A 21,152-nucleotide genomic window follows, 5' to 3' on the forward strand; every position below is an offset into this window, starting at 1 on the left:
TGAATCCGAGTCACGGCATTGTGGTTGGCAATGTCACGGCAGTTGGGTTTTTCCTTTACAGAATTCCCAAATGTACCAGTTGTTTTTGTAAAATGTCTATTAAAAACAGATCCTTTTCAATATTTAAACGATCTAACAACAAATTATTTAAACACACATGATTATAAGATGTAGGTATACTGTACTTACTGACATAAATTATCGTTCTTGAACATATTTGCGGTAAGGGGAGCGGAGCTCTCCCCCAGGCCAATCAGAATGCAGATGAATGCAGTTGCAGTTGAGTGACCTGTGTTGTGGCTGTCTACAGGGAATGCACATATGTAGCTGTCTCGCAGCCCAATCCAGACGTCAATCGAAGACAGGTTTCAATGCAAATAGAGCAGTAAGTGCAGAGAAATGCTCACTCTCTAAAAATGGCATTTACACAATAGTAAGATTAAATCCAACCTCACCAGTAGATAGGATTTATCAATAAATAAATAAAGCTTCTCCTCTCTGATATGGAATTACCCCCCAAAAAGTATAAGGGAATACCCAATGCTAACCTATGAGAGGGGCAGACCTCACAGTAGTGAAAAATGTAATAGACTGTTTGATACTACTAGGACATACAAACTACCACAGTACATGTCTTACCTTTTACTTACATAGCATGATGCCCCTAGGACTACCTAGGGCCTACCTTAGGGGTTACTGATATGTAATAAAATTGGAGTTTAAGGCTTGGCAAGTAGTTTTAAATGCCAAGTCGAAGTGGCAGTACACTGCAGCACAGGCACTGCAGTAGCAGGCTTGAGACAGGTTTGAAATGCTATTTCTTTGGGCGGCACAATCAGTCCCTGGGTATATGGTATACCACTTTACAAGGGGCTTTCAAGTAAATTAAATCTGTCAGTCAGGTATACTCCAATTATACACATGATTAGGGAAGAAGCACGTGCACTTCAGCACTGATTAGTAGCGATAAAGTGATCAGAGTCCTAAGGCCAACAAAAAGATACAGCAAAATGCGGAGGTGAAAAGCAATAAGGTGGGGTTGGGACCACCTTAAGAATGCAAGGTCTAACAAAAACGAACTAAGGATAACATGAGTAAAACATCAGATTTCTCTACAGCATTTGGTGAGACAAGTGGGCCTTCTTTTATCTTCCATAAATGCAATCCTTCCCGGACCCATTTATTATATAGCTCTTCAAGGAAAAAATATAAGCACTTACAAAGGAGCCTCAAATACTCAAAGATGGTAGACTTCTGTAATATGGGACATATACTAAAAGCAGCACAAAAACAGAGTGCAATAGGGTCCAAAAAACTTGAGTGACCCATGAGAGTATGCATGCAAGCCTATGGTATTCCAAACTAGAGATATACGCATGCAATTTTTGTTTTTAGGAGAGAATGTGCCTGCTGAAAAAAACCTTATTTTTAAAAAGTGCATTGCAGAATATCAGGAATTTGCTGTGGGACACCTTGAAAACTTGCATACAGATTATGTGCACACACCTTACAGTCAGTTGTTGTGGCCGAGTGGTTAAGGCGATGGACTATAAATCCATTGGGGTCTCCCTGCGCAGGTTCGAATCCTGCCGACAATGAGAATCTTTTTAACATCGGCTACAATTTCAGAAGTTAACCTTTAGTATTTCTTCCATGTCAGTTTTATAAATAGGTGGCTTATTTTGGTGTCACTATTGCCATATCACATATTTATTATCGCTCCCCCTTTCATATCTTTGCTATAACTCTCGTCCTTCATTAGCGCTGGTGCAAACGCTTCAAATTATTATACCCTGGCTCTCTCGGTCATACCTGTGCATGCACTTGAAACTTACTTTACCAATAAAAGAAGCAAATAGAGAAATAAAATAAAAGTGCTAGCTGGATTAGGCAAACACACTTCATAAAACTGCATTTTCTTTTCTATTCTCCCCCGTGTTACAAGCTTAACTGCTCCCTGTGTAATTTCTCTTAACCTGCTGTTCCTGGAAGAGAATTTCATCTACAAGCTCTTTCTGTGTTTTTTCCTAGTCTTTTCTTAGATTTATAACTGTTCCTTTACGTGCTCTATTTAGGCGCCATTAATCTCATTTGAGCTCCTTGTACCTGCTGCTGTTTTCTCCACACCTCATACTGTCTTTTCCCTCTTTCTCTCTTTCTCTGCGGTTGGTGGCTACTTTCCAAAGCGTCTGATGCCCCAATGTTCCTTCGTCTTGTTGTCAGACGTGAATTTGAAAAGCAACAAAATTAACACGCCTTTACCACTCACACATGGCAGAAGTTTATACTTTAATTCAATGAGCTAAGAAAAGTGTGTTGTGGGGCCCCTACGAGCCATGGTGCTTGCTTCATCATAATTAGGCATGCAGTCATTAGCCACAGCTCTGATTATGGGTCACTGAGGTCAGTTTCAATAATTCCTCAAAAACCTAACCATGCAGTCCCCCCTAACTGTGTAGTTATCTTGCTTTACTGCTGTTTGTGTGATTAGCTGGGAGGAGCTCAAGGCAGCATCCTCCCAATAAAAGTGTAGATGGACCGTTCCTTAACTCTTTCTTGCTTCACATACAGATGGCTTGAGGAGGTACAGGGGAGATGCAGGTCTAATAAACAGAATAGAATATCTGCGCCAGGTGTGTTTCTCTGCATTGGTGTCCCATCACAGGCCCACCAGTGTATGTGTGATCTTTGACTCCTGCCAGTTCACAAGCAGGCGGCCAGGAAACAGTTTCAGCCTATCAACCACTGAGGAGATAAAGCCTTTGTATAAGGAATGAGGAAGCAATGAACACATTCAGCCTATCACAGGAGTAGCCCTGAGTGTTCCGAATTATAATTTCTTCATGTCACTGTACGTTATTGAGCCCAAGTAGCTCGCCGTGATCGTATAGTGGTTAGTACTCTGCGTTGTGGCCGCAGCAACCTCTGTTTGAATCCGAGTCACGGCATTGTGGTTGGCAATGTCACGGCAGTTGGGTTTTTCCTTTACAGAATTCCCAAATGTACCAGTTGTTTTTGTAAAATGTCTATTAAAAACAGATCCTTTTCAATATTTAAACGATCTAACAACAAATTATTTAAAACACACATGATTATAAGATGTAGGTATACTGTACTTACTGACATAAATTATCGTTCTTGAACATATTTGCGGTAAGGGGAGCGGAGCTCTTCCCCAGGCCAATCAGAATGCAGATGAATGCAGTTGCAGTTGAGTGACCTGTGTTGTGGCTGTCTACAGGGAATGCACATATGTAGCTGTCTCGCAGCCCAATCCAGACGTCAATCGAAGACAGGTTTCAATGCAAATAGAGCAGTAAGTGCAGAGAAATGCTCACTCTCTAAAAATGGCATTTACACAATAGTAAGATTAAATCCAACCTCACCAGTAGATAGGATTTATCAATAAATAAATAAAGCTTCTCCTCTCTGATATGGAATTACCCCCCAAAAAGTATAAGGGAATACCCAATGCTAACCTATGAGAGGGGCAGACCTCACAGTAGTGAAAAATGTAATAGACTGTTTGATACTACTAGGACATACAAACTACCACAGTACATGTCTTACCTTTTACTTACATAGCATGATGCCCCTAGGACTACCTAGGGCCTACCTTAGGGGTTACTGATATGTAATAAAATTGGAGTTTAAGGCTTGGCAAGTAGTTTTAAATGCCAAGTCGAAGTGGCAGTACACTGCAGCACAGGCACTGCAGTAGCAGGCTTGAGACAGGTTTGAAATGCTATTTCTTTGGGCGGCACAATCAGTCCCTGGGTATATGGTATACCACTTTACAAGGGGCTTTCAAGTAAATTAAATCTGTCAGTCAGGTATACTCCAATTATACACATGATTAGGGAAGAAGCACGTGCACTTCAGCACTGATTAGTAGCGATAAAGTGATCAGAGTCCTAAGGCCAACAAAAAGATACAGCAAAATGCGGAGGTGAAAAGCAATAAGGTGGGGTTGGGACCACCTTAAGAATGCAAGGTCTAACAAAAACGAACTAAGGATAACATGAGTAAAACATCAGGTTTCTCTACAGCATTTGGTGAGACAAGTGGGCCTTCTTTTATCTTCCATAAATGCAATCCTTCCCGGACCCCTTTATTATATAGCTCTTCAAGGAAAAAATATAAGCACTTACAAAGGAGCCTCAAATACTCAAAGATGGTAGACTTCTGTAATATGGGACATATACTAAAAGCAGCACGAAAACAGAGTGCAATAGGGTCCAAAAAACTTGAGTGACCCATGAGAGTATGCATGCAAGCCTATGGTATTCCAAACTAGAGATATACGCATGCAATTTTTGTTTTTAGGAGAGAATGTGCCTGCTGAAAAAAACCTTATTTTTAAAAAGTGCATTGCAGAATATCAGGAATTTGCTGTGGGACACCTTGAAAACTTGCATACAGATTATGTGCACACACCTTACAGTCAGTTGTTGTGGCCGAGTGGTTAAGGCGATGGACTATAAATCCATTGGGGTCTCCCCGCGCAGGTTCGAATCCTGCCGACAACGAGAATCTTTTTAACATCGGCTACAATTTCAGAAGTTAACCTTTAGTATTTCTTCCATGTCAGTTTTATAAATAGGTGGCTTATTTTGGTGTCACTATTGCCATATCACATATTTATTATCGCTCCCCCTTTCATATCTTTGCTATAACTCTCGTCCTTCATTAGCGCTGGTGCAAACGCTTCAAATTATTATACCCTGGCTCTCTCGGTCATACCTGTGCATGCACTTGAAACTTACTTTACCAATAAAAGAAGCAAATAGAGAAATAAAATAAAAGTGCTAGCTGGATTAGGCAAACACACTTCATAAAACTGCATTTTCTTTTCTATTCTCCCCCGTGTTACAAGCTTAACTGCTCCCTGTGTAATTTCTCTTAACCTGCTGTTCCTGGAAGAGAATTTCATCTACAAGCTCTTTCTGTGTTTTTTCCTAGTCTTTTCTTTCCCTTTTCTTAGATTTGTAACTGTTCCTTTACGTGCTCTATTTAGGCGCCAATAATCTCATTTGAGCTCCTTGTACCTGCTGCTGTTTTCTCCACACCTCATACTATCTTTTCCCTCTTTCTCTCTTTCTCTGCGGTTGGTGGCTACTTTCCAAAGCGTCTGATGCCCCAATGTTCCTTTGTCTTGTTGTCAGACGTGAATTTGAAAAGCAACAAAATTAACAAGCCTTTACCACTCACACATGGCAGAAGTTTATACTTTAATTCAATGAGCTAAGAAAAGTGTGTTGTGGGGCCCCTACGAGCCATAGTGCTTGCTTCATCATAATTAGGCATGCAGTCATTAGCCACTGCTCTGATTATGGGTCACTGAGGTCAGTTTCAATAATTCCTCAAAAACCTAACCATGCAGCCCCCCCTAACTGTGTAGTTATCTTGCTTTACTGCTGTTTGTGTGATTAGCTGGGAGGAGCTCACGGCAGCATCCTCCCAATAAAAGTGTAGATGGACCGTTCCTTAACTCTTTCTTGCTTCACATACAGATGGCTTGAGGAGGTACAGGGGAGATGCAGGTCTAATAAACAGAATAGAATATCTGCGCCAGGTGTGTTTCTCTGCATTGGTGTCCCATCACAGGCCCACCAGTGTATGTGTGATCTTTGACTCCTGCCAGTTCACAAGCAGGCGGCCAGGAAACGGTTTCAGCCTATCAACCACTGAGGAGGTAAAGCCTTTGTATAAGGAATGAGGAAGCAATGAACACATTCAGCCTATCACAGGAGTAGCCCTGAGTGTTCCGAATTATAATTTCTTCATGTCACTGTACGTTATTGAGCCCAAGTAGCTCGCCGTGATCGTATAGTGTTTAGTACTCTGCGTTGTGGCTGCAGCAACCTCGGTTCGAATCCGAGTCACGGCATTGTGGTTGGCAATGTCACGGCAGTTGGGTTTTTCCTTTACAGAATTCCCAAATGTACCAGTTGTTTTTGTAAAATGTCTATTAAAAACAGATCCTTTTCAATATTTAAACGATCTAACAACAAATTATTTAAACACACATGATTATAAGATGTAGGTATACTGTACTTACTGACATAAATTATCGTTCTTGAACATATTTGCGGTAAGGGGAGCGGAGCTCTCCCCCAGGCCAATCAGAATGCAGATGAATGCAGTTGCAGTTGAGTGACCTGTGTTGTGGCTGTCTACAGGGAATGCACATATGTAGCTGTCTCGCAGCCCAATCCAGACGTCAATCGAAGACAGGTTTCAATGCAAATAGAGCAGTAAGTGCAGAGAAATGCTCACTCTCTAAAAATGGCATTTATACAATAGTAAGATTAAATCCAACTTACCAGTAGATAGGATTTATCAATAAATAAATAAAGCTTCTCCTCTCTGATATGGAATTACCCCCCAAAAAGTATAAGGGAATACCCAATGCTAACCTATGAGAGGGGCAGACCTCACATGAGTGAAAAATGTAATAGACTGTTTGATACTACTAGGACATACAAACTACCACAGTACATGTCTTACCTTTTACTTACATAGCATGATGCCCCTAGGACTACCTAGGGCCTACCTTCGGGGTTACTGATATGTAATAAAATTGGAGTTTAAGGCTTGGCAAGTAGTTTTAAATGCCAAGTCGAAATGGCAGTACACTGCAGCACAGGCACTGCAGTAGCAGGCTTGAGACAGGTTTGAAATGCTATTTCTTTGGGCGGCACAATCAGTCCCTGGGTATATGGTATACCACTTTACAAGGGGCTTTCAAGTAAATTAAATCTGTCAGTCAGGTATACTCCAATTATACACATGATTAGGGAAGAAGCACGTGCACTTCAGCACTGATTAGTAGCGATAAAGTGATCAGAGTCCTAAGGCCAACAAAAAGATACAGCAAAATGCGGAGGTGAAAAGCAATAAGGTGGGGTTGGGACCACCTTAAGAATGCAAGGTCTAACAAAAACGAACTAAGGATAACATGAGTAAAACATCAGGTTTCTCTACAGCATTTGGTGAGACAAGTGGGCCTTCTTTTATCTTCCATAAATGCAATCCTTCCCGGACCCCTTTATTATATAGCTCTTCAAGGAAAAAATATAAGCACTTACAAAGGAGCCTCAAATACTCAAAGATGGTAGACTTCTGTAATATGGGACATATACTAAAAGCAGCACGAAAACAGAGTGCAATAGGGTCCAAAAAACTTGAGTGACCCATGAGAGTATGCATGCAAGCCTATGGTATTCCAAACTAGAGATATACGCATGCAATTTTAGTTTTTAGGAGAGAATGTGCCTGCTGAAAAAAACCTTATTTTTAAAAAGTGCATTGCAGAATATCAGGAATTTGCTGTGGGACACCTTGAAAACTTGCATACAGATTATGTGCACACACCTTACAGTCAGTTGTTGTGGCCGAGTGGTTAAGGCGATGGACTAGAAATCCATTGGGGTCTCCCCGCGCAGGTTCGAATCCTGCCGACAACGACAATCTTTTTAACATCGGCTACAATTTCAGAAGTTAACCTTTAGTATTTCTTCCATGTCAGTCTTATAAATAGGTGGCTTATTTTGGTGTCACTATTGCCAAATCACATATTTATTATCGCTCCCCCTTTCATATCTTTGCTATAACTCTCGTCCTTCATTAGCGCTGGTGCAAACGCTTCAAATTATTATACCCTGGCTCTCTCGGTCATACCTGTGCATGCACTTGAAACTTACTTTACCAATAAAAGAAGCAAATAGAGAAATAAAATAAAAGTGCTAGCTGGATTAGGCAAACACACTTCATAAAACTGCATTTTCTTTTCTATTCTCCCCCGTGTTACAAGCTTAACTGCTCCCTGTGTAATTTCTCTTAACCCGCTGTTCCTGGAAGAGAATTTCATCTACAAGCTCTTTCTGTGTTTTTTCCTAGTCTTTTCTTAGATTTATAACTGTTCCTTTACGTGCTCTATTTAGGCGCCATTAATCTCATTTGAGCTCCTTGTACCTGCCGCTGTTTTCTCCACACCTCATACTGTCTTTTCCCTCTTTCTCTCTTTCTCTGCGGTTGGTGGCTACTTTCCAAAGCGTCTGATGCCCCAATGTTCCTTCGTCTTGTTGTCAGACGTGAATTTGAAAAGCAACAAAATTAACACGCCTTTACCACTCACACATGGCAGAAGTTTATACTTTAATTCAACGAGCTAAGAAAAGTGTGTTGTGGGGCCCCTACGAGCCATGGTGCTTGCTTCATCATAATTAGGCATGCAGTCATTAGCCACAGCTCTGATTATGGGTCACTGAGGTCAGTTTCAATAATTCCTCAAAAACCTAACCATGCAGTCCCCCCTAACTGTGTAGTTATCTTGCTTTACTGCTGTTTGTGTGATTAGCTGGGAGGAGCTCACGGCAGCATCCTCCCAATAAAAGTGTAGATGGACCGTTCCTTAACTCTTTCTTGCTTCACATACAGATGGCTTGAGGAGGTACAGGGGAGATGCAGGTCTAATAAACAGAATAGAATATCTGCGCCAGGTGTGTTTCTCTGCATTGGTGTCCCATCACAGGCCCACCAGTGTATGTGTGATCTTTGACTCCTGCCAGTTCACAAGCAGGCGGCCAGGAAACGGTTTCAGCCTATCAACCACTGAGGAGATAAAGCCTTTGTATAAGGAATGAGGAAGCAATGAACACATTCAGCCTATCACAGGAGTAGCCCTGAGTGTTCCGAATTATAATTTCTTCATGTCACTGTACGATATTGAGCCCAAGTAGCTCGCCGTGATCGTATAGTAGTTAGTACTCTGCGTTGTGGCCGCAGCAACCTCTGTTCGAATCCGAGTCACGGCATTGTGGTTGGCAATGTCACGGCAGTTGGGTTTTTCCTTTACAGAATTCCCAAATGTACCAGTTGTTTTTGTAAAATGTCTATTAAAAACAGATCCTTTTCAATATTTAAACGATCTAACAACAAATTATTTAAACACACATGATTATAAGATGTAGGTATACTGTACTTACTGACATAAATTATCGTTCTTGAACATATTTGCGGTTAGGGGAGCGGAGCTCTCCCCCAGGCCAATCAGAATGCAGATGAATGCAGTTGCAGTTGAGTGACCTGTGTTGTGGCTGTCTACAGGGAATGCACATATGTAGCTGTCTCGCAGCCCAATCCAGACGTCAATCGAAGACAGGTTTCAATGCAAATAGAGCAGTAAGTGCAGAGAAATGCTCACTCTCTAAAAATGGCATTTATACAATAGTAAGATTAAATCCAACCTCACCAGTAGATAGGATTTATCAATAAATAAATAAAGCTTCTCCTCTCTGATATGGAATTACCCCCCAAAAAGTATAAGGGAATACCCGAAGCTAACCTATGAGAGGGGCAGACCTCACAGTAGTGAAAAATGTAATAGACTGTTTGATACTACTAGGACATACAAACTACCACAGTACATGTCTTACCTTTTACTTACATAGCATGATGCCCCTAGGACTACCTAGGGCCTACCTTAGGGGTTACTGATATGTAATAAAATTGGAGTTTAAGGCTTGGCAAGTAGTTTTAAATGCCAAGTCGAAGTGGCAGTACACTGCAGCACAGGCACTGCAGTAGCAGGCTTGAGACAGGTTTGAAATGCTATTTCTTTGGGCGGCACAATCAGTCCCTGGGTATATGGTATACCACTTTACAAGGGGCTTTCAAGTAAATTAAATCTGTCAGTCAGGTATACTCCAATTATACACATGATTAGGGAAGAAGCACGTGCACTTCAGCACTGATTAGTAGCGATAAAGTGATCAGAGTCCTAAGGCCAACAAAAAGATACAGCAAAATGCGGAGGTGAAAAGCAATAAGGTGGGGTTGGGACCACCTTAAGAATGCAAGGTCTAACAAAAACGAACTAAGGATAACATGAGTAAAACATCAGGTTTCTCTACAGCATTTGGTGAGACAAGTGGGCCTTCTTTTATCTTCCATAAATGCAATCCTTCCCGGACCCCTTTATTATATAGCTCTTCAAGGAAAAAATATAAAGCACTTACAAAGGAGCCTCATATACTCAAAGATGGTAGACTTCTTTAATATGGGACATATACTAAAAGCAGCACGAAAACAGAGTGCAATAGGGTCCAAAAAACTTGAGTGACCCATGAGAGTATGCATGCAAGCCTATGGTATTCCAAACTAGAGATATACGCATGCAATTTTTGTTTTTAGGAGAGAATGTGCCTGCTGAAAAAAACCTTATTTTTAAAAAGTGCATTGCAGAATATCAGGAATTTGCTGTGGGACACCTTGAAAACTTGCATACAGATTATGTGCACACACCTTGCAGTCAGTTGTTGTGGCCGAGTGGTTAAGGCGATGGACTAGAAATCCATTGGGGTCTCCCCGCGCAGGTTCGAATCCTGCCGACAACGAGAATCTTTTTAACATCGGCTACAATTTCAGAAGTTAACCTTTAGTATTTCTTCCATGTCAGTTTTATAAATAGGTGGCTTATTTTGGTGTCACTATTGCCATATCACATATTTATTATCGCTCCCCCTTTCATATCTTTGCTATAACTCTCGTCCTTCATTAGCGCTGGTGCAAACGCTTCAAAATATTATACCCTGGCTCTCTCGGTCATACCTGTGCATGCACTTGAAACTTACTTTACCAATAAAAGAAGCAAATAGAGAAATAAAATAAAAGTGCTAGCTGGATTAGGCAAACACACTTCATAAAACTGCATTTTCTTTTCTATTCTCCCCCGTGTTACACGCTTAACTGCTCCCTGTGTAATTTCTCTTAACCTGCTGTTCCTGGAAGAGAATTTCATCTACAAGCTCTTTCTGTGTTTTTTCCTAGTCTTTTCTTTCCCTTTTCTTAGATTTGTAACTGTTCCTTTACGTGCTCTATTTAGGCGCCATTAATCTCATTTGAGCTCCTTGTACCTGCTGCTGTTTTCTCCACACCTCATACTATCTTTTCCCTCTTTCTCTCTTTCTCTGCGGTTGGTGGCTACTTTCCAAAGCGTCTGATGCCCCAATGTTCCTTCGTCTTGTTGTCAGACGTGAAATTGAAAAGCAACAAAATTAACAAGCCTTTACCACTCACACATGGCAGAAGTTTATACTTTAATTCAATGAGCTAAGAAAAGTGTGTTGTGGGGCCCCTACGAGCCATGGTGCTTGCTTCATCATAATTAGGCATGCAGTCATTAGCCACAGCTCTGATTATGGGTCACTGAGGTCAGTTTCAATAATTCCTCAAAAACCTAACAATGCAGTCCCCCCTAACTGTGTAGTTATCTTGCTTTACTGCTGTTTGTGTGATTAGCTGGGAGGAGCTCACGGCAGCATCCTCCCAATAAAAGTGTAGATGGACCGTTCCTTAACTCTTTCTTGCTTCAAATACAGATGGCTTGAGGAGGTACAGGGGAGATGCAGGTCTAATAAACAGAATAGAATATCTGCGCCAGGTGTGTTTCTCTGCATTGGTGTCCCATCACAGGCCCACCAGTGTATGTGTGATCTTTGACTCCTGCCAGTTCACAAGCAGGCAGCCAGGAAACGGTTTCAGCCTATCAACCACTGAGGAGATAAAGCCTTTGTATAAGGAATGAGGAAGCAATGAACACATTCAGCCTATCACAGGAGTAGCCCTGAGTGTTCCGAATTATAATTTCTTCATGTCACTGTACGTTATTGAGCCCAAGTAGCTCGCCGTGATCGTATAGTGGTTAGTACTCTGCGTTGTGGCCGCAGCAACCTTGGTTCGAATCCGAGTCACGGCATTGTGGTTGGCAATGTCACGGCAGTGGGGTTTTTCCTTTACAGAATTCCCAAATGTACCAGTTGTTTTTGTAAAATGTCTATTAAAAACAGATCCTTTTCAATATTTAAACGATCTAACAACAAATTATTTAAACACACATGATTATAAGATGTAGGTGTACTGTACTTACTGACATAAATTATCGTTCTTGAACATATTTGCGGTAAGGGGAGCGGAGCTCTCCCCCAGGCCAATCAGAATGCAGATGAATGCAGTTGCAGTTGAGTGACCTGTGTTGTGGCTGTCTACAGGGAATGCACATATGTAGCTGTCTCGCAGCCCAATCCAGACGTCAATCGAAGACAGGTTTCAATGCAAATAGAGCAGTAAGTGCAGAGAAATGCTCACTCTCTAAAAATGGCATTTATACAATAGTAAGATTAAATCCAACCTCACCAGTAGATAGGATTTATCAATAAATAAATAAAGCTTCTCCTCTCTGATATGGAATTACCCCCCAAAAAGTATAAGGGAATACCCAATGCTAACCTATGAGAGGGGCAGACCTCACAGTAGTGAAAAATGTAATAGACTGTTTGATACTACTAGGACATACAAACTACCACAGTACATGTCTTACCTTTTACTTACATAGCATGATGCCCCTAGGACTACCTAGGGCCTACCTTAGGGGTTACTGATATGTAATAAAATTGGATTTTAAGGCTTGGCAAGTAGTTTTAAATGCCAAGTCGAAGTGGCAGTACACTGCAGCACAGGCACTGCAGTAGCAGGCTTGAGACAGGTTTGAAATGCTATTTCTTTGGGCGGCACAATCAGTCCCTGGGTATATGGTATACCACTTTACAAGGGGCTTTCAAGTAAATTAAATCTGTCAGTCAGGTATACTCCAATTATACACATGATTAGGGAAGAAGCACGTGCACTTCAGCACTGATTAGTAGCGATAAAGTGATCAGAGTCCTAAGGCCAACAAAAAGATACAGCAAAATGCGGAGGTGAAAAGCAATAAGGTGGGGTTGGGACCACCTTAAGAATGCAAGGTCTAACAAAAACGAACTAAGGATAACATGAGTAAAACATCAGGTTTCTCTACAGCATTTGGTGAGACAAGTGGGCCTTCTTTTATCTTCCATAAATGCAATCCTTCCCGGACCCCTTTATTATATAGCTCTTCAAGGAAAAAATATAAAGCACTTACAAAGGAGCCTCAAATACTCAAAGATGGTAGACTTCTTTAATATGGGACATATACTAAAAGCAGCACGAAAACAGAGTGCAATAGGGTCCAAAAAACTTGAGTGACCCATGAGAGTATGCATGCAAGCCTATGGTATTCCAAACTAGAGATATACGCATGCAATTTTTGTTTTTAGGAGAGAATGTGCCTGCTGAAAAAAACCTTATTTTTAAAAAGTGCATTGCAGAATATCAGGAATTTGCTGTGGGACACCTTGAAAACTTGCATACAGATTATGTGCACACACCTTGCAGTCAGTTGTTGTGGCCGAGTGGTTAAGGCAATGCACTAGAAATCCATTGGGGTCTCCCCGCGCAGGTTCGAATCCTGCCGACAACGGGAATCTTTTTAACATCGGCTACAATTTCAGAAGTTAACCTTTAGTATTTCTTCCATGTCAGTTTTATAAATAGGTGGCTTATTTTGGTGTCACTATTGCCATATCACATATTTATTATCGCTCCCCCTTTCATATCTTTGCTATAACTCTCGTCCTTCATTAGCGCTGGTGCAAACGCTTCAAATTATTATACCCTGGCTCTCTCGGTCATACCTGTGCATGCACTTGAAACTTACTTTACCAATAAAAGAAGCAAATAGAGAAATAAAATAAAAGTGCTAGCTGGATTAGGCAAACACACTTCATAAAACTGCATTTTCTTTTCTATTCTCCCCCGTGTTACAAGCTTAACTGCTCCCTGTGTAATTTCTCTTAACCTGCTGTTCCTGGAAGAGAATTTCATCTACAAGCTCTTTCTGTGTTTTTTCCTAGTCTTTTCTTTCCCTTTTCTTAGATTTGTAACTGTTCCTTTACGTGCTCTATTTAGGCGCCATTAATCTCATTTGAGCTCCTTGTACCTACTGCTGTTTTCTCCACACCTCATACTGTCTTTTCCCTCTTTCTCTCTTTCTCTGCGGTTGGTGGCTACTTTCCAAAGCGTCTGATGCCCCAATGTTCCTTCGTCTTGTTGTCAGACGTGAATTTGAAAAGCAACAAAATTAACAAGCCTTTACCACTCACACATGGCAGAAGTTTATACTTTAATTCAATGAGCTAAGAAAAGTGTGTTGTGGGGCCCCTACGAGCCATGGTGCTTGCTTCATCATAATTAGGCATGCAGTCATTAGCCACAGCTCTGATTATGGGTCACTGAGGTCAGTTTCAATAATTCCTCAAAAACCTAACCATGCAGTCCCCCCTAACTGTGTAGTTATCTTGCTTTACTGCTGTTTGTGTGATTAGCTGGGAGGAGCTCACGGCAGCATCCTCCCAATAAAAGTGTAGATGGACCGTTCCTTAACTCTTTCTTGCTTCACATACAGATGGCTTGAGGAGGTACAGGAGAGAGGCAGGTCTAATAAACAGAATAGAATATCTGCGCCAGGTGTGTTTCTCTGCATTGGTGTCCCATCACAGGCCCACCAGTGTATGTGTGATCTTTGACTCCTGCCAGTTCACAAGCAGGCGGCCAGGAAACGGTTTCAGCCTATCAACCACTGAGGAGATAAAGCCTTTGTATAAGGAATGAGGAAGCAATGAACACATTCAGCCTATCACAGGAGTAGCCCTGAGTGTTCCGAATTATAATTTCTTCATGTCATTGAACGTTATTGAGCCCAAGTAGCTCGCCTTGATCGTATAGTGGTTAGTACTCTGCGTTGTGGCCGCAGCAACCTCGGTTCGAATCCGAGTCACGGCATTGTGGTTGGCAATGTCACGGCAGTTGGGTTTTTCCTTTACAGAATTCCCAAATGTACCAGTTGTTTTTGTAAAATGTCTATTAAAAACAGATCCTTTTCAATATTTAAACGATCTAACAACAAATTATTTAAACACACATGATTATAAGATGTAGGCATACTGTACTTACTGACATAAATTATCGTTCTTGAACATATTTGCGGTAAGGGGAGCGGAGCTCTCCCCCAGGCCAATCAGAATGCATATGAATGCAGTTGCAGTTGAGTGACCTGTGTTGTGGCTGTCTACAGGGAATGCACATATGTAGCTGTCTCGCAGCCCAATCCAGACGTCAATCGAAGACAGGTTTCAATGCAAATAGAGCAGTAAGTGCAGAGAAATGCTCACTCTCTAAAAATGGCATTTATACAATAGTAAGATTAAATCCAACCTCACCAGTAGATAGGATTTATCAATAAATAAATAAAGCTTCTCCTCTCTGATATGGAATTACCCCCCAAAAAGTATAAGGGAATACCCAATGCTAACCTATGAGAGGGGCAGACCTCACAGTAGTGAAAAATGTAATAGACTGTTTGATACTGCTAGGACATACAAACTACCACAGTACATGTCTTACCTTTTACTTACATAGCATGATGCCCCTAGGACTACCTAGGGCCTACCTTAGGGGTTACTGATATGTAATAAAATTGGAGTTTAAGGCTTGGCAAGTAGTTTTAAATGCCAAGTCGAAGTGTCAGTACACTGCAGCACAGGCACTGCAGTACCAGGCTTTAGACAGGTTTGAAATGCTATTTCTTTGGGCGGCACAATCAGTCCCTGGGTATATGGTATACCACTTTACAAGGGGCTTTCAAGTAAATTAAATCTGTCAGTCAGGTATACTCCAATTATACACATGATTAGGGAAGAAGCACGTGCACTTCAGCACTGATTAGTAGCGATAAATTGATCAGAGTCCTAAGGCCAACAAAAAGATACAGCAAAATGCGGAGGTGAAAAGCAATAAGGTGGGGTTGGGACCACCTTAAGAATGCAAGGTCTAACAAAAACGAACTAAGGATAACATGAGTAAAACATCAGGTTTCTCTACAGCATTTGGTGAGACAAGTGGGCCTTCTTTTATCTTCCATAAATGCAATCTTTCCCGGACCCCTTTATTATATAGCTCTTCAAGGAAAAAATATAAAGCACTTACAAAGGAGCCTCAAATACTCAAAGATGGTAGACTTCTTTAATATGGGACATATACTAAATGCAGCAAGAAAACAGAGTGCAATAGGGTCCAAAAAACTTGAGTGACCCATGAGAGTATGCATGCAAGCCTATGGTATTCCAAACTAGAGATATACGCATGCAATTTTTGTTTTTAGGAGAGAATGTGCCTGCTGAAAAAAACCTTATTTTTAAAAAGTGCATTGCAGAATATCAGGAATTTGCTGTGGGACACCTTGAAAACTTGCATACAGATTATGTGCACACACCTTGCAGTCAGTTGTTGTGGCCGAGTGGTTAAGGCGATGGACTAGAAATCCATTGGGGTCTCCCCGCGCAGGTTCGAATCCTGCCGACAACGACAATCTTTTTAACATCGGCTACAATTTCAGAAGTTAACCTTTAGTATTTCTTTCATGTCAGTTTTATAAATAGGTGGCTTATTTTGGTGTCACTATTGCCATAGCACATATTTATTATCGCTCCCCCTTTCATATCTTTGCTATAACTCTCGTCCTTCATTAGCGCTGGTGCAAACGCTTCAAATTATTATACCCTGGCTCTCTCGGTCATACCTGTGCATGCACTTGAAACTTACTTTACCAATAAAAGAAGAAAATAGAGAAATAAAATAAAAGTGCTAGCTGGATTAGGCAAACACACTTCATAAAACTGCATTTTCTTTTCTATTCTCCCCCGTGTTACAAGCTTAACTGCTCCCTGTGTAATTTCTCTTAACCTGCTGTTCCTGGAAGAGAATTTCATCTACAAGCTCTTTCTGTGTTTTTTCCTAGTCTTTTCTTTCCCTTTTCTTAGATTTGTAACTGTTCCTTTACGTGCTCTATTTAGGCGCCATTAATCTCATTTGAGCTCCTTGTACCTGCTGCTGTTTTCTCCACACCTCATACTGTCTTTTCCCTCTTTCTCTCTTTCTCTGCGGTTGGTGGCTACTTTCCAAAGCGTCTGATGCCCCAATGTTCCTTCGTCTTGTAGTCAGACGTGAATTTGAAAAGCAGCAAAATTAACAAGCCTTTACCACTCACACATGGCAGAAGTTTATACTTTAATTCAATGAGCTAAGAAAAGTGTGTTGTGGGGCCCCTACGAGCCATGGTGCTTGCTTCATCATAATTAGGCATGCAGTCATTAGCCACAGCTCTGATTATGGGTCACTGAGGTCAGTTTCAATAATTCCTCAAAAACCTAACCATGCAGTCCCCCCTAACTGTGTAGTTATCTTGCTTTACTGCTGTTTGTGTGATTAGCTGGGAGGAGCTCACGGCAGCATCCTCCCAATAAAAGTGTAGATGGACCGTTCCTTAACTCTTTCTTGCTTCACATACAGATGGCTTGAGGAGGTACAGGGGAGATGCAGGTCTAATAAACAGAATAGAATATCTGCGCCAGGTGTGTTTCTCTGCATTGGTGTCCCATCACAGGCCCACCAGTGTATGTGTGATCTTTGACTCCTGCCAGTTCACAAGCAGGCGGCCAGGAAACGGTTTCAGCCTATCGACCACTGAGGAGATAAAGCCTTTGTATAAGGAATGAGGAAGCAATGAACACATTCAGCCTATCACAGGAGTAGCCCTGAGTGTTCCGAATTATAATTTCTTCATGTCACTGTACGTTATTGAGCCCAAGTAGCTCGCCGTGATCGTATAGTGGTTAGTACTCTGCGTTGTGGCCGCAGCAACCTCGGTTCGAATCCGAGTCACGGCATTGTGGTTGGCAATGTCACGGCAGTGGGGTTTTTCCTTTACAGAATTCCCAAATGTACCAGTTGTTTTTGTAAAATGTCTATTAAAAACAGATCCTTTTCAATATTTAAACGATCTAACAACAAATTATTTAAACACACATGATTATAAGATGTAGGTATACTGTACTTACTGACATAAATTATCGTTCTTGAACATATTTGCGGTAAGGGGAGCGGAGCTCTCCCCCAGGCCAATCAGAATGCAGATGAATGCAGTTGCAGTTGAGTGACTTGTGTTGTGGCTGTCTACAGGGAATGCACATATGTAGCTGTCTCGCAGCCCAATCCAGACGTCAATCGAAGACAGGTTTCAATGCAAATAGAGCAGTAAGTGCAGAGAAATGCTCACTCTCTAAAAATGGCATTTATAGAATAGTAAGATTAAATCCAACCTCACCAGTAGATAGGATTTATCAATAAATAAATAAAGCTTCTCCTCTCTGATATGGAATTACCCCCCAAAAAGTATAAGGGAATACCCAATGCTAACCTATGAGAGGGGCAGACCTCACAGTAGTGAAAAATGTAATAGACTGTTTGATACTACTAGGACATACAAACTACCACAGTACATGTCTTACCTTTTACTTACATAGCATGATGCCCCTAGGACTACCTAGGGCCTACCTTAGGGGTTACTGATATGTAATAAAATTGGAGTTTAAGGCTTGGCAAGTAGTTTTAAATGTCAAGTCGAAGTGGCAGTACACTGCAGCACAGGCACTGCAGTAGCAGGCTTGAGACAGGTTTGAAATGCTATTTCTTTGGGCGGCACAATCAGTCCCTGGGTATATGGTATACCACTTTACAAGGGGCTTTCATGTAAATTAAATCTGTCAGTCAGGTATACTCCAATTATACACATGATTAGGGAAGAAGCATGTGCACTTCAGCACTGATTAGTAGCGATAAAGTGATCAGAGTCCTAAGGCCAACAAAAAGATACAGCAAAATGCGGAGGTGAAAAGCAATAAGGTGGGGTTGGGACCACCTTAAGAATGCAAGGTCTAACAAAAACGAACTAAGGATAACATGAGTAAAACATCAGGTTTCTCTACAGCATTTGGTGAGACAAGTGGGCCTTCTTTTATCTTCCATAAATGCAATCCTTCCCGGACCCCTTTATTATATAGCTCTTCAAGGAAAAAATATAAAGCACTTACAAAGGAGCCTCATATACTCAAAGATGGTAGACTTCTTTAATATGGGACATATACTAAAAGCAGCACGAAAACAGAGTGCAATAGGGTCCAAAAAACTTGAGTGACCCATGAGAGTATGCATGCAAGCCTATGGTATTCCAAACTAGAGATATACGCATGCAATTTTTGTTTTTAGGAGAGAATGTGCCTGCTGAAAAAAAACTTATTTTTAAAAAGTGCATTGCAGAATATCAGGAATTTGCTGTGGGACACCTTGAAAACTTGCATACAGATTATGTGCACACATCTTGCAGTCAGTTGTTGTGGCCGAGTGGTTAAGGCGATGGACTAGAAATCCATTGGGGTCTCCCCGCGCAGGTTCGAATCCTGCCGACAACGAGAATCTTTTTAACATCGGCTACAATTTCAGAAGTTAACCTTTAGTATTTCTTCCATGTCAGTTTTATAAATAGGTGGCTTATTTTGGTGTCACTATTGCCATATCACATATTTATTATCGCTCCCCCTTTCATATCTTTGCTATAACTCTCGTCCTTCATTAGCGCTGGTGCAAACGCTTCAAATTATTATACCCTGGCTCTCTCGGTCATACCTGTGCATGCACTTGAAACTTACTTTACCAATAAAAGAAGCAAATAGAGAAATAAAATAAAAGTGCTAGCTGGATTAGGCAAACACACTTCATAAAACTGCATTTTCTTTTCTATTCTCCCCCGTGTTACAAGCTTAACTGCTCCCTGTGTAATTTCTCTTAACCTGCTGTTCCTGGAAGAGAATTTCATCTACAAGCTCTTTCTGTGTTTTTTCCTAGTCTTTTCTTTCCCTTTTCTTAGATTTGTAACTGTTCCTTTACGTGCTCTATTTAGGCGCCATTAATCTCATTTGAGCTCCTTGTACCTACTGCTGTTTTCTCCACACCTCATACTGTCTTTTCCCTCTTTCTCTCTTTCTCTGCGGTTGGTGGCTACTTTCCAAAGCGTCTGATGCCCCAATGTTCCTTCGTCTTGTTGTCAGACGTGAATTTGAAAAGCAACAAAATTAACAAGCCTTTACCACTCACACATGGCAGAAGTTTATACTTTAATTCAATGAGCTAAGAAAAGTGTGTTGTGGGGCCCCTACGAGCCATGGTGCTTGCTTCATCATAATTAGGCATGCAGTCATTAGCCACAGCTCTGATTATGGGTCACTGAGGTCAGTTTCAATAATTCCTCAAAAACCTAACCATGCAGTCCCCCCTAACTGTGTAGTTATCTTGCTTTACTGCTGTTTGTGTGATTAGCTGGGAGGAGCTCACGGCAGCATCCTCCCAATAAAAGTGTAGATGGACCGTTCCTTAACTCTTTCTTGCTTCACATACAGATGGCTTGAGGAGGTACAGGGGAGATGCAGGTCTAATAAACAGAATAGAATATCTGCGCCAGGTGTGTTTCTCTGCATTGGTGTCCCATCACAGGCCCACCAGTGTATGTGTGATCTTTGACTCCTGCCAGTTCACAAGCAGGCGGCCAGGAAACGGTTTCAGCCTATCAACCACTGAGGAGATAAAGCCTTTGTATAAGGAATGAGGAAGCAATGAACACATTCAGCCTATCACAGGAGTAGCCCTGAGTGTTCCGAATTATAATTTCTTCATGTCATTGTACGTTATTGAGCCCAAGTAGCTCGCCTTGATCGTATAGTGGTTAGTACTCTGCGTTGTGGCCGCAGCAACCTCGGTTCGAATCCGAGTCACGGCATTGTGGTTGGCAATGTCACGGCAGTTGGGTTTTCCCTTTACAGAATTCCCAAATGTACCAGTTGTTTTTGTAAAATGTCTATTAAAAACAGATCCTTTTCAATATTTAAACGATCTAACAACAAATTATTTAAACACACATGATTATAAGATGTAGGCATACTGTACTTACTGACATAAATTATCGTTCTTGAACATATTTGCGGTAAGGGGAGCGGAGCTCTCCCCCAGGCCAATCAGAATGCATATGAATGCAGTTGCAGTTGAGTGACCTGTGTTGTGGCTGTCTACAGGGAATGCACATATGTAGCTGTCTCGCAGCCCAATCCAGACGTCAATCGAAGACAGGTTTCAATGCAAATAGAGCAGTAAGTGCAGAGAAATGCTCACTCTCTAAAAATGGCATTTATACAATAGTAAGATTAAATCCAACCTCACCAGTAGATAGGATTTATCAATAAATAAATAAAGCTTCTCCTCTCTGATATGGAATTACCCCCCAAAAAGTATAAGGGAATACCCAATGCTAACCTATGAGAGGGGCAGACCTCACAGTAGTGAAAAAT

General features: G+C 41.3%; 8 non-coding genes across 8 annotated transcripts; all 8 read left to right on the forward strand.

Moving 5' to 3' along the window:
• Nucleotides 1-1,516: 1,516 nt before the first annotated feature.
• TRNAY-AUA (transfer RNA tyrosine (anticodon AUA)) lies at nt 1,517-1,598 on the forward strand. The gene has a single exon. It is a non-coding gene; the product is annotated as a tRNA-Tyr (tRNA).
• A 2,849-nt stretch (nt 1,599-4,447) lies between these two features.
• On the forward strand, nt 4,448-4,529 carry TRNAY-AUA (transfer RNA tyrosine (anticodon AUA)). Its single transcript has one exon. It is a non-coding gene; the product is annotated as a tRNA-Tyr (tRNA).
• A 2,858-nt stretch (nt 4,530-7,387) lies between these two features.
• TRNAS-AGA (transfer RNA serine (anticodon AGA)) lies at nt 7,388-7,469 on the forward strand. The gene has a single exon. It is a non-coding gene; the product is annotated as a tRNA-Ser (tRNA).
• Nucleotides 7,470-10,318: 2,849 nt separating this feature from the next.
• TRNAS-AGA (transfer RNA serine (anticodon AGA)) lies at nt 10,319-10,400 on the forward strand. The gene has a single exon. It is a non-coding gene; the product is annotated as a tRNA-Ser (tRNA).
• A 1,289-nt stretch (nt 10,401-11,689) lies between these two features.
• Nucleotides 11,690-11,761, forward strand: TRNAH-GUG (transfer RNA histidin (anticodon GUG)). The gene has a single exon. It is a non-coding gene; the product is annotated as a tRNA-His (tRNA).
• A 4,441-nt stretch (nt 11,762-16,202) lies between these two features.
• On the forward strand, nt 16,203-16,284 carry TRNAS-AGA (transfer RNA serine (anticodon AGA)). The gene has a single exon. It is a non-coding gene; the product is annotated as a tRNA-Ser (tRNA).
• A 1,289-nt stretch (nt 16,285-17,573) lies between these two features.
• TRNAH-GUG (transfer RNA histidin (anticodon GUG)) lies at nt 17,574-17,645 on the forward strand. Its single transcript has one exon. It is a non-coding gene; the product is annotated as a tRNA-His (tRNA).
• A 1,499-nt stretch (nt 17,646-19,144) lies between these two features.
• TRNAS-AGA (transfer RNA serine (anticodon AGA)) lies at nt 19,145-19,226 on the forward strand. Its single transcript has one exon. It is a non-coding gene; the product is annotated as a tRNA-Ser (tRNA).
• Nucleotides 19,227-21,152: the final 1,926 nt, after the last annotated feature.

This window comes from Lissotriton vulgaris, unplaced genomic scaffold (genome assembly GCF_964263255.1).
Source record: "Lissotriton vulgaris unplaced genomic scaffold, aLisVul1.2 SCAFFOLD_301, whole genome shotgun sequence".
Classification (NCBI taxonomy): domain Eukaryota; kingdom Metazoa; phylum Chordata; class Amphibia; order Caudata; family Salamandridae; genus Lissotriton; species Lissotriton vulgaris.